The sequence below is a fragment of the Gopherus evgoodei genome, chromosome 2 (genome assembly GCF_007399415.2).
Source record: "Gopherus evgoodei ecotype Sinaloan lineage chromosome 2, rGopEvg1_v1.p, whole genome shotgun sequence".
NCBI classification, from domain to species: Eukaryota; Metazoa; Chordata; order Testudines; family Testudinidae; genus Gopherus; species Gopherus evgoodei.
Window position 1 is genome coordinate 255,146,450 of NC_044323.1, and position 12,098 is coordinate 255,158,547.

Below are 12,098 nucleotides of genomic sequence, written 5' to 3' on the forward strand. Positions count from 1 at the left end.
ACTCAGGCAAGTATAATGGTATTGGTTACAGTTGATTCCCATTTTCCATGTTATCTTTGCACCCATAAGGGCTAAATAATTCTCTTTTTTAAATGAAAGCTGAGATTCCAGAAAAGGGGGGGGGAGAGATACCAGCTTGTCCAGCAACCCTGAGCCAGCCCACTGTGACTCCTGAAAGGCTGGGAGGGAAATTACAGAAACTTGTGCTCCCCAGGTGATTTGTATTCTTCTAAAGTGTAAGACCAACACTGATGGCAACACTGGGGCAGGCAGCTTGCACCAGGCTAGGGCCTGGTAGGGAGCACAGGCAGGCAGGCAGGCAGGAAACACTAGAGAAGGGGAAGGGGGCACCAGGAGGCCCGGAGTCATGAACAGGCAGGAAAGCCTGCTGGTGAGGCACAGATTCTGCACTCTGCTTTTCCCACACTGGACACTTCAGAGTTAAAGGAGAGAGCAGCAGCAGCAGAGAAGGATTCTTCCTGCCCTGTTCAGGGTCAGTGGCTAGGTTGTTCCATACAGTGACTCACAGGACATCCCAGCACAGCTTCTTAACGCAGAAGAGCAACAAACCCACTTTACCCTAAGCACCCACTGCCTCTCCCTCCCCCATTCCCTCTTGTTGCTTTCCTTGCCCCTCCCACTGAATTCCATGCTGCTCCCCTCCAGCTGCTCCTCAACTTTTCCATACTCTTCCAGGCACTCCCATGGTACCCAGGCTCCCCTCCTCCTCCCATTTAGGGTAACCAGCTGTCCCAGTTTTATAGGGACAGTCCCGATATTCAGGGCTTTGTCTTATATAGGCACCTATCACTCCCCACCTCTATCCCGATGAGGAGAGCTGCTGTGGATGGAGGGCAGTACGTTGTCCAAAGGTAGCCCATAGACCATCATTTAAAAGGTAATCTCTCCCTTTCCACAGAGTGAATTTGACCCCCTGCCCTATGATATCTATGCAAGCACATAAGCTTCTGCTTTTCTATGAGCCATGCACGCAGTTTCTGACCCTTAGCCACAGCACAGTAACACTGTCTAGTACCTTAGCCTTCCCCCCGGCTTCTCATTTTCGCATGCAGGATGTGGCGGCAGGTCAACACCAGACCCCTGCATAAGGGAGGGAATTCATATCTGATCTCCTGGTGCTCCTGACATTACTCCAGGCACATCAGCGAGAGGAAGCAGACAGAGCCACAGCAGCATGGAGCAGAGATGTGTCCTGTTTGTCCACATTGGAGTTCAGCCTGGCCCAACAGTTTTTGGTGCACATTTGAGAGAGACATTGAAGGCCAGCTCCACAGCTGGTGTAAACTGACATAGTTCGAGGGAGTTCAGTGAAGTTTGGCAAGTTTACACCAGCTGAAATATTGCCTCTGCGTTTTATTTGCTCATAAACCAAGCACAAACACAGTCTGTTGCCATTTGCCACATGCTGTCCCCATGTGCCCTGCACAGCTCCCGTCCCTCGGTCTTGTTCTGTCACCTCGTATTCCTGTCCTCAGTCCATTCTTTCATCAGCTTTCTGCTCTACTTTCCTAATTTAACTTCTTGGGCTAAATTCACTCCAGGAGTGACTTAAGTGGCTTCCCTGGTATTCCACCAGGGATGGATTTGGCCCAGTGAATTTATTTCCCTGCTGCTGCCGCCTTCCTCACTCACCTGTGTGGGGTGACCAGAACCCCCAGAGCCAGTCACACAAAGAGGCAAAGGAGGGTGAGCACAGTCTGAGGACACAGGTGCAGGATTTTTGAGGTTGGGGGGAGGGAGTATGTTGTTGATAGTGGGGGGCGGGGAACTAGTCACAAGTGAAGGAATCATCTCACAAAACCTAGCCCCCTCATTGCCTTCCTCTGCCACTCCCCACTTGTTGCTCCCTTGCCTCTCTGCCCTGTGTTTCCCTTACTATCATTTTTCCTCCACTTCTCTTGTTCTCAAGTGCTCCTCCCTTACAACAGTACCCCCGCTTCACAGCTCCCAGTCCCCACTACTGCTGTCTGCTCTGGTGCTGTACTGCCATTCCCTCAGTTTCCCTTCTACTGCTGCACCTCTCCACCTGCTGGCTTTCCCCAGCCATCCCTTCTGCTAGTTCCTTGACTCATCTTGCTACTTTGTCCTGCTTCTACTTTTGCCCTTCCTGTCTCTGCTCCCCTCCTGACTCCTCCATCCCTCCCACTGCTCCTCCATTAGCCTTAGTACTACTTTCTGGTTCCTTCTGCCCCTTTGGTGCTCTCCAATTGTCCTTGCGGTTTTCCCTGTCCTTCTTGCTTCTCAGATGTGCTCAACAGCTCCCTGCTTCTTCTCTGCTATCATCTCATCTCTGTCCCCAATGATGGTCCATGCTGCTTCCCTTTTCTCCCTCACACTGCGTCTCACTGACCCTACTTCCTTTCCATGGCACTGCTCCTTTTACTACTTCTTCACTTTGTTTCTCTATCATACTTCTCTGCCTCCTGTCTGCTTCCCGCTGCCTCCCTTGCTGGCCTCCAGTCAGTCCCTCTACGGCTGTGTCACAACTCATATCCAGCTTCTTTCTACAGTTCCTCTGTGACTCCCCAAGTGTCCATTCTGCTCCCACTTTTGTCTCTCGCTACCTCTTTGGTTCTCACATTGCTCATTGTTTTCCTCCACTGATTTCCTCCGTTCCCTGGGGTAGGAGGCTTAATACTAATGCAACGCTACAGGTCAGTAGTCTCAGGAGCAACCGCAATCATTTTGATTTTAGTTCTACCTGCTTCTTTTACAATACTGTGCACTCTCTGAAATTGATCTGTCAGGTGGCTTTCCACCCTCATTTGTTTGTTATGGGCCTGATCCAAATTCCACTGACATCAGTGGGCTTTGGATCAGTCCCTAGTCTGATGTGCGTGCGTGTTGATGACCTATCATCTCCATTGTGTTGTATCCTATCCTAGAGTTTGAGGAAGTGCATAAAAACAAATGCATGTTGTATACTACAAGAAATAGAAATAATAATAATAACCATTTAGAGGGCCCAGTCAGGATTAGGGCCTCCAAGCTGCTCTAAAACCATATAGAAAGGCGCTGTCACAGTCCAAAACAGTGTACAGTTTTATTGAAGCAACAATGAGTTAAGTTAATAATAGGACAAAAGGGGGAGGGAGGATGAGGCAGCAGTAATAAGATTATGTAGCATTGCAGTCAAAGTACCCCACTTGAATGGTTCCAGCCATATTAAAATATTCTATATTAATTGCTGTTAAGGGAACAAAATGGAATCTCGTTAACAATCACTGATTATTATATTCTGCCTTTACTCGAACCCAATCCAAAACCCATTCAAGTCAATGGACGTCCATGAGGTTAATAGGTTTTGGATTAGGCCCTATATGAAGCCACCCACCCCCACAGATTTCAACAGCATCCACTGAAATGGAGTGCTTGAATTTTTGGTTGCCTCCCTGGAGATGTCCACCACCTGATTAGGTGCTGACAGGGCCGGCTCCAGGGGTTTTGCCGCCCCAAGCAGCCAAAAAAAAAAAAAAAAGCCGTGATCGTGATCTGCGGCAATTCAGTGAGAGATCCTTCGCTCCAAGTGGGAGTGAGGGACCCTCCGCTGAATTGCCGCCGAATACCTAAAAGTGCCACCCCGTTCCGGAGTTGCCGCCCCAAGCACCTGCTTGATAAGCTGGTCCCTGGAGCCGGCCCTGGGTGCTGACCACCCACAAATCAAATTAAAGTCAATGGCAGCTGCGGGTACTCTATGCCTCGGAAAGTTAAGTCCTAGGTGTCTTAAACTGGACACCCAAAAATGTGGCATCTAAAATGACTGAAAATTTAAACCTTACCATTTGCATAACAGTTTCTCTATCAGTAAAATGGGGGTAGAAACAGTCATCTCATAAGACTGTATGATAATTAATTAATTAATGTACGTGAAGTACTTCAGATCCTTGGATTCAGAACTTTGCAACGAGAAAACCTGAGCAATTCTGGTCAAGTTTATTGCAAGGCTGTCCTAAAAGGATTTTTCAATGATTTTCATGCTTCATTTAAATTTCACATAATTACTACTTTGTTATAAGAATAAAATTGAAATTTCACTAGCTTTTCCTTTAAAACGGGGCTGTTTTCCCCTATACTGTAAAAGTGGCCCTTTGGTGGCAAAAACCTTTAAGATTTCGAAACTGAGTTCTGACAACTCTTTGCATCAAAACCCAACTTTCCACTATGTTATATGTTTCTTTTTATGTGCAACTGTCATTCTGGGAGAATTTCACAAAAAACAAAACTTGGTGACCAGAAAATGGCCTGGAACAAAATGTGAATATTTTTCCCATTACATTTTGTGGAAGAATATTTTGTCATAGCCCTAATGTGAGTTGTAGCAAGTGAGGGGGCTTGGAGGGCTATGTGACCTAGTGGTTAGTGCACAGACTTTCCAACCCCTTCTCTCCCTGTCAGGGGACAGTAGCAGTGCCTGGTCCCTGGTCCCAACTCCAGTCCAAGTGTATTTGGGCCTCCCCACTGCATCTGGGGCCTTTGCCCTTAAGTGGGGCATGGTAGGGGGACTCAGGCCATCCCTCTCCACCAGATCCCAGCCCAGGACCCCGAGGCATAGTTGTTCACTTGGGTAGATGTACATGCACAAGGTTTGACTGAGTTAGTGTGCTAAAACTAGCCGTGCAGCCATGGCGGCATGAGCAGTGGCTTGGGGTTACCACCTAAGTAGGATCCTAAGCTGCCACCCATGGTGTTGCAATTGCACTGCTGTTTTTAGCCTGCTAGCGCAATCAAGATTAGCATATTACCTTTACCCAAGTTAGAAATTACACTTCCTGCTTGTGTGTAGACATACCCAAATGGTGAAATTTGCCCTGTGCAGAGGGCCAGCCCAATGCCTATGTACCACTAAGCCTCACTTAAGTTCTGCTTTGTGAATGTATGTGGGACTTACTGGCGCTGAGGCCTTGGGCTGGCCCTATGCACAGGGTGAATTTCACCCAATATGATGCAGCAGCACAGCAGATTCATGTGGCTATGACATAGCTGTGGTGGCATATAGGATGGACTTCCATCATGAAGTCAAGTATCAGAGGGGTAGCCGTGTTAGTCTGGATCTGTAAAAGCAGCAAAGAATCCTGTGGCACCTTATAGACTAACAGATGTATTGGAGCATGAGCTTTCCTGGGTGAATACCCACTTCGTCGGATGCATGTAGTCCATCATGAACACTCCCTTGCATATCTTCTTTCTTTGGCAAGAGTCAGTATGGGAGGGTTTATGCTTCTTAAATCCCTCACACTTGCATCTTCCCACCTTGTTTGCGGTTGGCCTTGTTCTCTGCTTCCATCAACCTCAGCTTTATAGACTTCTGAGTGTACCTTTTCTATATGTTGGCCACTTGGCCAGCCCTCACCATTGCAATCATCTTGTTCTCAAGACTGCAGCTTGCCAGGATCATCTAAGTATCTCCTTGTTTGTGACAAAATCAACCCAGTGGATGTTAAGAACAAACATAAGTCTGACACTGAAAATGGTTTTGTTTCCTCTTGGCTGTTTTAACGGCCATGTTTCTGCTCCATGCAACGGAGTTCTCATCGCTGCCATGTTGAACCCTCATATCTTAGCTCTGACACAGACTTCCCACCACTGAAAGAGAAGTCTTTAAGGACACTGAAATGCTACTGGCACAAAACTGATCCAAGGTGTGACTTATTCGGGTATACAGCCTCCTGCTATCAGCTGACTACCTCCTCAGTAAATTGCAACCAGGTGTCCCATTCCCTTTTTTATAACCAACACATGGCTTATCTTAGCATGAATGATACATACGAAATTTTACAAAAGCTTCTTCTTTTAGTATGAATAGTCAAAATATTAATTTCTCTTCATCACAGTAAATCCTAGAAGGATTTATTAAAATCAGAAAAGCATTGGGCTGGGGATTTTGCTGGCAAAGCATTTAGGGCAAAGTTTTCTTAAGCTTTTAGGTAACTTAGACTAGACGCCTTCTGGCAAATTGTTCCTGAAGGCACTTGGCTATAGCGAAGGGAAGTTTTAGGATGGATTGTGCTTCCATGCCGGGGGAGTAAGGATGCTGCACTATCCTAAGTGATGGTGTGTCAAGCTCTCCATCCACGATGTGGCTTGATACTTCCACCTTACTCAAATATTTTTTAACTACAGCAAACTATACATTATTCTCAGTATATTTGTTTCAGTCTGTTCAGTCTCCAGATTGGTATTGTAAACCTCTGGAGTCAGTGTAACTGGACACAGAATTTTAATGGGCAAAACTATGCCATATGAACTAGCAGAAGGCTGAAGTACTCAGACTGTACCCAGATAAACAGGACTGCTTTAGGAAAATCTGAATCAGCTTTCAGATGTTCAGTTCATCTGATATAGGACCACTAGAAGCATTTCTGTTTCCTTTTCTAACCATCCTGTAATTAATTTGCATTTCTCCCTCCATCTGAGCCCATAGTGATCTGAGTCTCTCTTCAAGGGGGAACATGTGTAGCCTGGTTTCTAGAGGCATTTGCACAGTACCAAACAGTCTCAGACTTTTAGTTCTTTTTGTTTATGTTTTTGTTTGTTGACCATTTCATAAGACAAGCCAGAGAAAGGAACAGAACTAACCTTGTTTGACACAGTTGCTTTTTTCTCAGTGTTTATGTTACCATGAATCAGTGACAATAAAGCTTTTCTTCAAGCACTCAATGTTTTTGTCCCTTCCTAGATTAGAACCATACTGGACCTTGCTTGCGGTTATAAACTTAATATATGGCACTAAGTGTGAAACCAGTCCTGCATTCGTCACACATCCAAAATACACACTGACATCAGTGAAACAAAATATGGCATGCAGCGTATGAGAAAGTGAAGATGTTTATAATATAGGAATGGTTTTTATTTTGCTCAATTTGGCACAGAAAATTAAAATTATAAAGGAAATTGACTTTCCTGTTTAGGATCAGATTTGTTTTTGAAAAATTACTACCAACTTTGTAAACATTAAAATAGAAGCAGTAAAGATGTGAAATTTCACACAGGGGATCTACAATGTTTGGATAATTATAAGCATATGGTTACTTTACATGAAGTCTCTGTTATACTTTTATTTACTAGTGCTTTGGGAAAACAGGGGTTCTCAAATTCAGTGTTTATTTACATGTATAGAGAATGTCACATTTCCCATTAACCTGTCATAATCTGTATTTCTGTTTCAGAACTCCAGCTATATAAACTGAACCACCACTTTTACTATGCTTTACAATTTGTTCAGCTATACTGCTAACACAGACAGATTCGATTGATTCTAATAATGTACAACCTGCTGCCAATTACAACATGGAGAATGACTTATAGCCTTGGTGTATGAACAACTCCACAGAACTAATTTCAACAACTGGGGGCCTACAATCCAAAGGCTGCTGCTTTGCTGCAGTTCAGTCAGTTTTTAAATGTTTGACTGCAGTCTAACTTGCCGTGTTCTTGTGGAGTATGCCCACACTGCGATTAGATACCTGTGGCTGGTCTGTGCCAGATGACAGGGGCTTGGACTAAGGAGGGTCTCTTTAATTGCACTGGAGGGGTTCAGGCTTAGGCTGCAGCCCAAACTCTGAGATCCTCTCACCTTGCAGGGTCCTAGAGCCTGGGCTGCAGCCCACACCCAAATGCCTATACTGCAGTTAAACAGCTCCTTAGCCTGAGCCCCGTGAGCTTCAGTCAGCTAGCATAGGCCAGCTGTGTGGTTTTAATTACAGTGTAGACATACTCTTAGTCTGTGTAATGGCCCTCACTTGGGGTCTGGTATGGAAGTGTGGCCTAGTTGTCAAGGCACAACCCATGACCAGCAGAGGGGAGCCCGGGACCTCCTACTCCACCGGGCTCCAGCCCAGAGCCCTGTGGACTACCAGTGGTCTGGCAATCAGGACTGCTTAAGGCTGCCCTCTCTGGGCCATATCTTCTCATTATTGTCCCCCCAACACACACACCCCAGTCAGCTTAGTTCAGGGCTTTCCCCTGTTGGGAAAGTCCAACTCAAAGAAGTAAGAGGGCATTATCAGTGTCCAGGATCCACAGGCAGGGGGCGGGGGGTATATCCCTTCTCCGATTGTTTCTGGGGCTGGTCCTCCCTTCCCTCAGGGAGGGCCCTTTTGGGGCAGCTGTATCAGAGACTCTAGGCTTCCCACTGTGCTGCTGGAGCTGTGAGCTGCAGGTCTGCTCTCTTCCAGCTCTGCCACCCAAATAAACTGTTTCCCTGTCTTTTAATTGCTCCATCAGATGGACCGTTTGCTACAGGTGTGGCAGGGTGGGGCTGGCTGGGCTCAAAGTAATCCCTTAATCCCTTATTGCCCAGTGTGGGGTTGTACACTAAGATCAGTCCAGGGAGATGCTGTGCACTTCTTCTCAGGTGCTGAGAGCCCTCAATTCCCTTTCCTATTCCTGCAGGGTGCAAGAAGAACTCACCCTTGGGCAGGATCAGGCCCTACATTTGCAGGCTGTACTATGCAGCCTGCAGTCCTCAACACTTAGGCCTGATCTACACCTAAAACTAAGGTCAACCTGACCTAGCTACATCACTCAGGACTGTGAAATATTTCATGCCATGTCCATGCCATGCATATAAGAGGCTTGGGGAGGCTAAGCCTCCCCCCAAAAGGCTGGCCATGCAGGAGGGCAAATGCTGCAGATGTGTTGCAGGTCACCTCCCCTTGGAGGTAGCCCACCAACTTTGGAGTGCCAGAAGCAAAGCTCCCTAAAAGTGGGGAAGCCACCAGCACCTGGACTGTGGCCCCACTTGCACTCCATCCAGAGGCCTCACCCTCACTCAGACTCTTCCCCTGAGGCCATACCTTCACTCCACAGAGAGGAGCAAGCAGTGGGCGGGCAAGGGGTCTCAGGGGAAGCAGGAGTGGTGCCAGGGTTTTTTGCATCCTAGGCGGGTGTCCTTCCACACTCCCGGTCGTTGGCGGCAATTCTGCGGCCGGGGGGGGGAGTCCTTCCGTGCTCCTGGTCTTCGGGGCACTTCGGCGGCGGGTCCCGGAGCGAGTGACGGACCCGCCGCAGAATTGCCACCAATGACCCAGAGCGCAGAAGGACCCCCCACCGCCGAATTGCTGCCGCGGGCGGCAAAATGCCACCCTCCCAAATCCTGGTGCCCTAGACGACCGCCTAGGTCACCTAAATGGAAGCGCCGGCCCTGAGGGGAAGAGGCAGAGAGGAGTGGGTGGGGGAAGAGAGGTGGGAAGGGGAAGAGAGAGGGCAGGAAGAGGCAGAGTGAGAGAAGGCCTTGGGGAAAAAGGTAGAGCGGGGGAGGGGCATCAGGGGTAGGGCCATGGTCCAGCACCGGTGTCCTTCCCCACTTCTAAGGAGCTTCTGGCACTTGCATGTAAGTCTCCCCAAATGGAAGACTCACACACTGCCCATGGCATGTGCGATGCAGTTAGGTCGACCTAGTCCAGTGGTGAGCTGGAGCTGATTCCCACCGGTTCGCGGGAACTGGTTGTTAAATTTAGAAGCCCTTTTAGAACCGGTTGTCCTGTGAGGAACAACTGGTTCGAAAAGGGTTTTTAAGTTGAACAAAAGCCCCAGCAGCTCCCTGCCCTTCCCACAGCCCCAGTTCACCTCACTCCGCCTCTGCCTCCTCCCCTGAACGCTCCCCTGGCTTCTCCTCCCCTTCCCCAGCTTCCCGCGAATCAGCTGTTCAACGGGAAGCCTGGGAGGGCTGAGAAGGAAACAGCGGCTTCCAGCAGGTGAGCTGAGGCAGGGGGGCAGGTGCGAGGAGGGCTGCAGGCACCGCATGGCTTCGGCCTGGCCCCCAGCCCCGTCGCCAGGTGGCGCAGCTCCGGCCCAGGCCTGACCCCGACTCCAACCCCAACCCCAACCCCAGCCGACGCGTGTCTGGTCCAGCCCCAACCTCAGCCAGACGGGTGGCGTGGCTCTGGCCCAGCCCCAGTCCCAGTCGGCCGGGCGCACCAACTGTGGCCTGGCCCCAGTCCCGGCTGAACAGGTGCCCTGACTCCGGCCCTGGCCAAGTGCCCCAGCTCTGCCTGAGTGGCTCCGATCCCAACCCCGGCCCCAGCTGAGCAGCTCCAGCCTGCGGCCCCAGCCTGACCTCCACCTCCAGGCAGCATGGTAAGGGGGCAGGGAGCAGGGAGGGGGTGTTGGATAGAGGGAAGGGGAGTTGTGGGGAGTGGATTAGTGTCGGGGCGGTCAGAGGGCAGGGAACAGGGGGATTGAATGGGGGCAAGAGTCCCCAGGGGGCAGTCAGGAAGGAGCAGGGGTTGGATGGGGTGGTGGTGGGCAGTCAGGGGTAGGGATTCCAGGGGCAGTCAGGGGACAGAGAGAAGGGGTGGTTGGATGGGGCAGGGGTCCCAGAGGGGCCATCAGGAATGAGAGGAGGGGTTGGATGGGGCGGCAGGGGGCAGTCAAGGGACAGGGAAGGGGGGTGGATGGGGCAGCGGTCCTGGGGGGGGCTGTCAAGGAATGTGGGGGGTTGGATGGGGCAGGAGTCCCCGGGAGGGTGGGGGGGCATGACCCCCTTGTGGGGTGAGGAGGAGGGAACCAGTTGTTAATATTTTGGCAGCTCATCACTGACCTAGTCCCCCCTTTAGATACAGCTGGGTTGACAGAAGAATTCTTGCAGTGACCTAGTTACTCCCCCTAGAGAGGGTGGATTTATTACAGTGATGGAAAAACCTCTTCTGTCTCTGCAGTCAGTGTCCACACTCTAACAGCTGTACCTCTGTAGCACTTGTAGTATAGACAGAATCTTAGTAAGCATGCTCCCGTGTCTGCAGCTTACTTCTTTGCAATGCATTCCAGAAACAATTGATGAGACATAACCTTTGATCTTTGAGAAAATGTTGAAATCATTTCCAACATTTTCTTACATTTCTGTCATTTTAAGTATGAATATTTGCCTGCCTGGTAAGTCAATATTTTGTGCTAAATATTTCAAACCAGACTTTCAATACTGGCTTTGCGAAGGCTGATGTTGTGAAATGCTGTTTACACGTACAAATGCTTATAAGTCTGCCTGCTATCTAAAGTATAACAGAGACAAATGAAAGCAGCTCCTTTTCATAACATCTTAAAAAGTCCTTCTAAATAACTGCATCATCACAGTTTGAACTAATGATGCAAGAGGATTTTTTAAAGCAATTTTCTATCTTTCTCCGCTTTATAAACTTTTCTTTGGTTAACATCCTGATTACTTGGATGTTGCTTGAGCGCTTATAGCCAAGAGCCTGTACTGTTTTCACAGGCCTTGTCTACATGGAGATTTGTAAGGAGTTCTCTCACTATTGAGCTAGCACTGGTACAGCTCAGCTGATGCTAGCAAGAGCGAGCCCACCAAGGGAGTGACGGTTGTCTAGGAGAAGGACAATTGACTGAGATTCAAGAGACTTGGGTTCTATTCTGGTCTCTACCGCTGCCTACTGTTTGACCTCAGACAAGTCACTTCACCTCTGAATGCTGCTGTTTCCTCTCTACCTTTTGTTTCTCTTGTCTTTTTAGACTCTAAAGTCTTCAAGGCAGGGACTGTTTCCCCCTCCATAGATGCTCACTTTGTGGCTGACTCCGTGGCTGAAGCACCCATGGGGAAAAAATGGTGGGTCCTGAGTACCCACCAGCAGTCCCCATCAGCTCCGCCCCACACCCCCAGTGTCTCCCACCCGCCAGCAGGCCCTGAAGGTCAGCATCTCCCCCTTGCGCCCAGGGGCGGCTCCAGGCCCCAGCACGCCAAGCGCGTGCTTGGGGTGGCATGCTGTGGGGGGTGCTCTGCCGGTCACCAGGAGGTCGGCAGGCAGGGTGCCTTCGGTGGCATGCCTGCGGAGGGTCTGCTGGTCCTGTGGCTTCAGTGGACCTTCTGCAGGCATGCCTGTGGGAAGTCCACCGGAGCTGCGGGACCAGTGAGTGGCAGAGTGCCCCCCGCGGCATGACACCGTGCTTGGGGCGACGAAATGTCTAGAGCCGCCCCTGCTTGTGCCTCCCACCCATCACAATCAGCTGTTTCTTGGCTTGCAGGAAGCTGGGAGGGAGGGTGGATGAGCGACGAAACGGCACACTCAGGGGAGGGGACAGAACTGGATGGGAAGAGACGGGGCGGGGATGGAGCGGGGGCAGAAAGA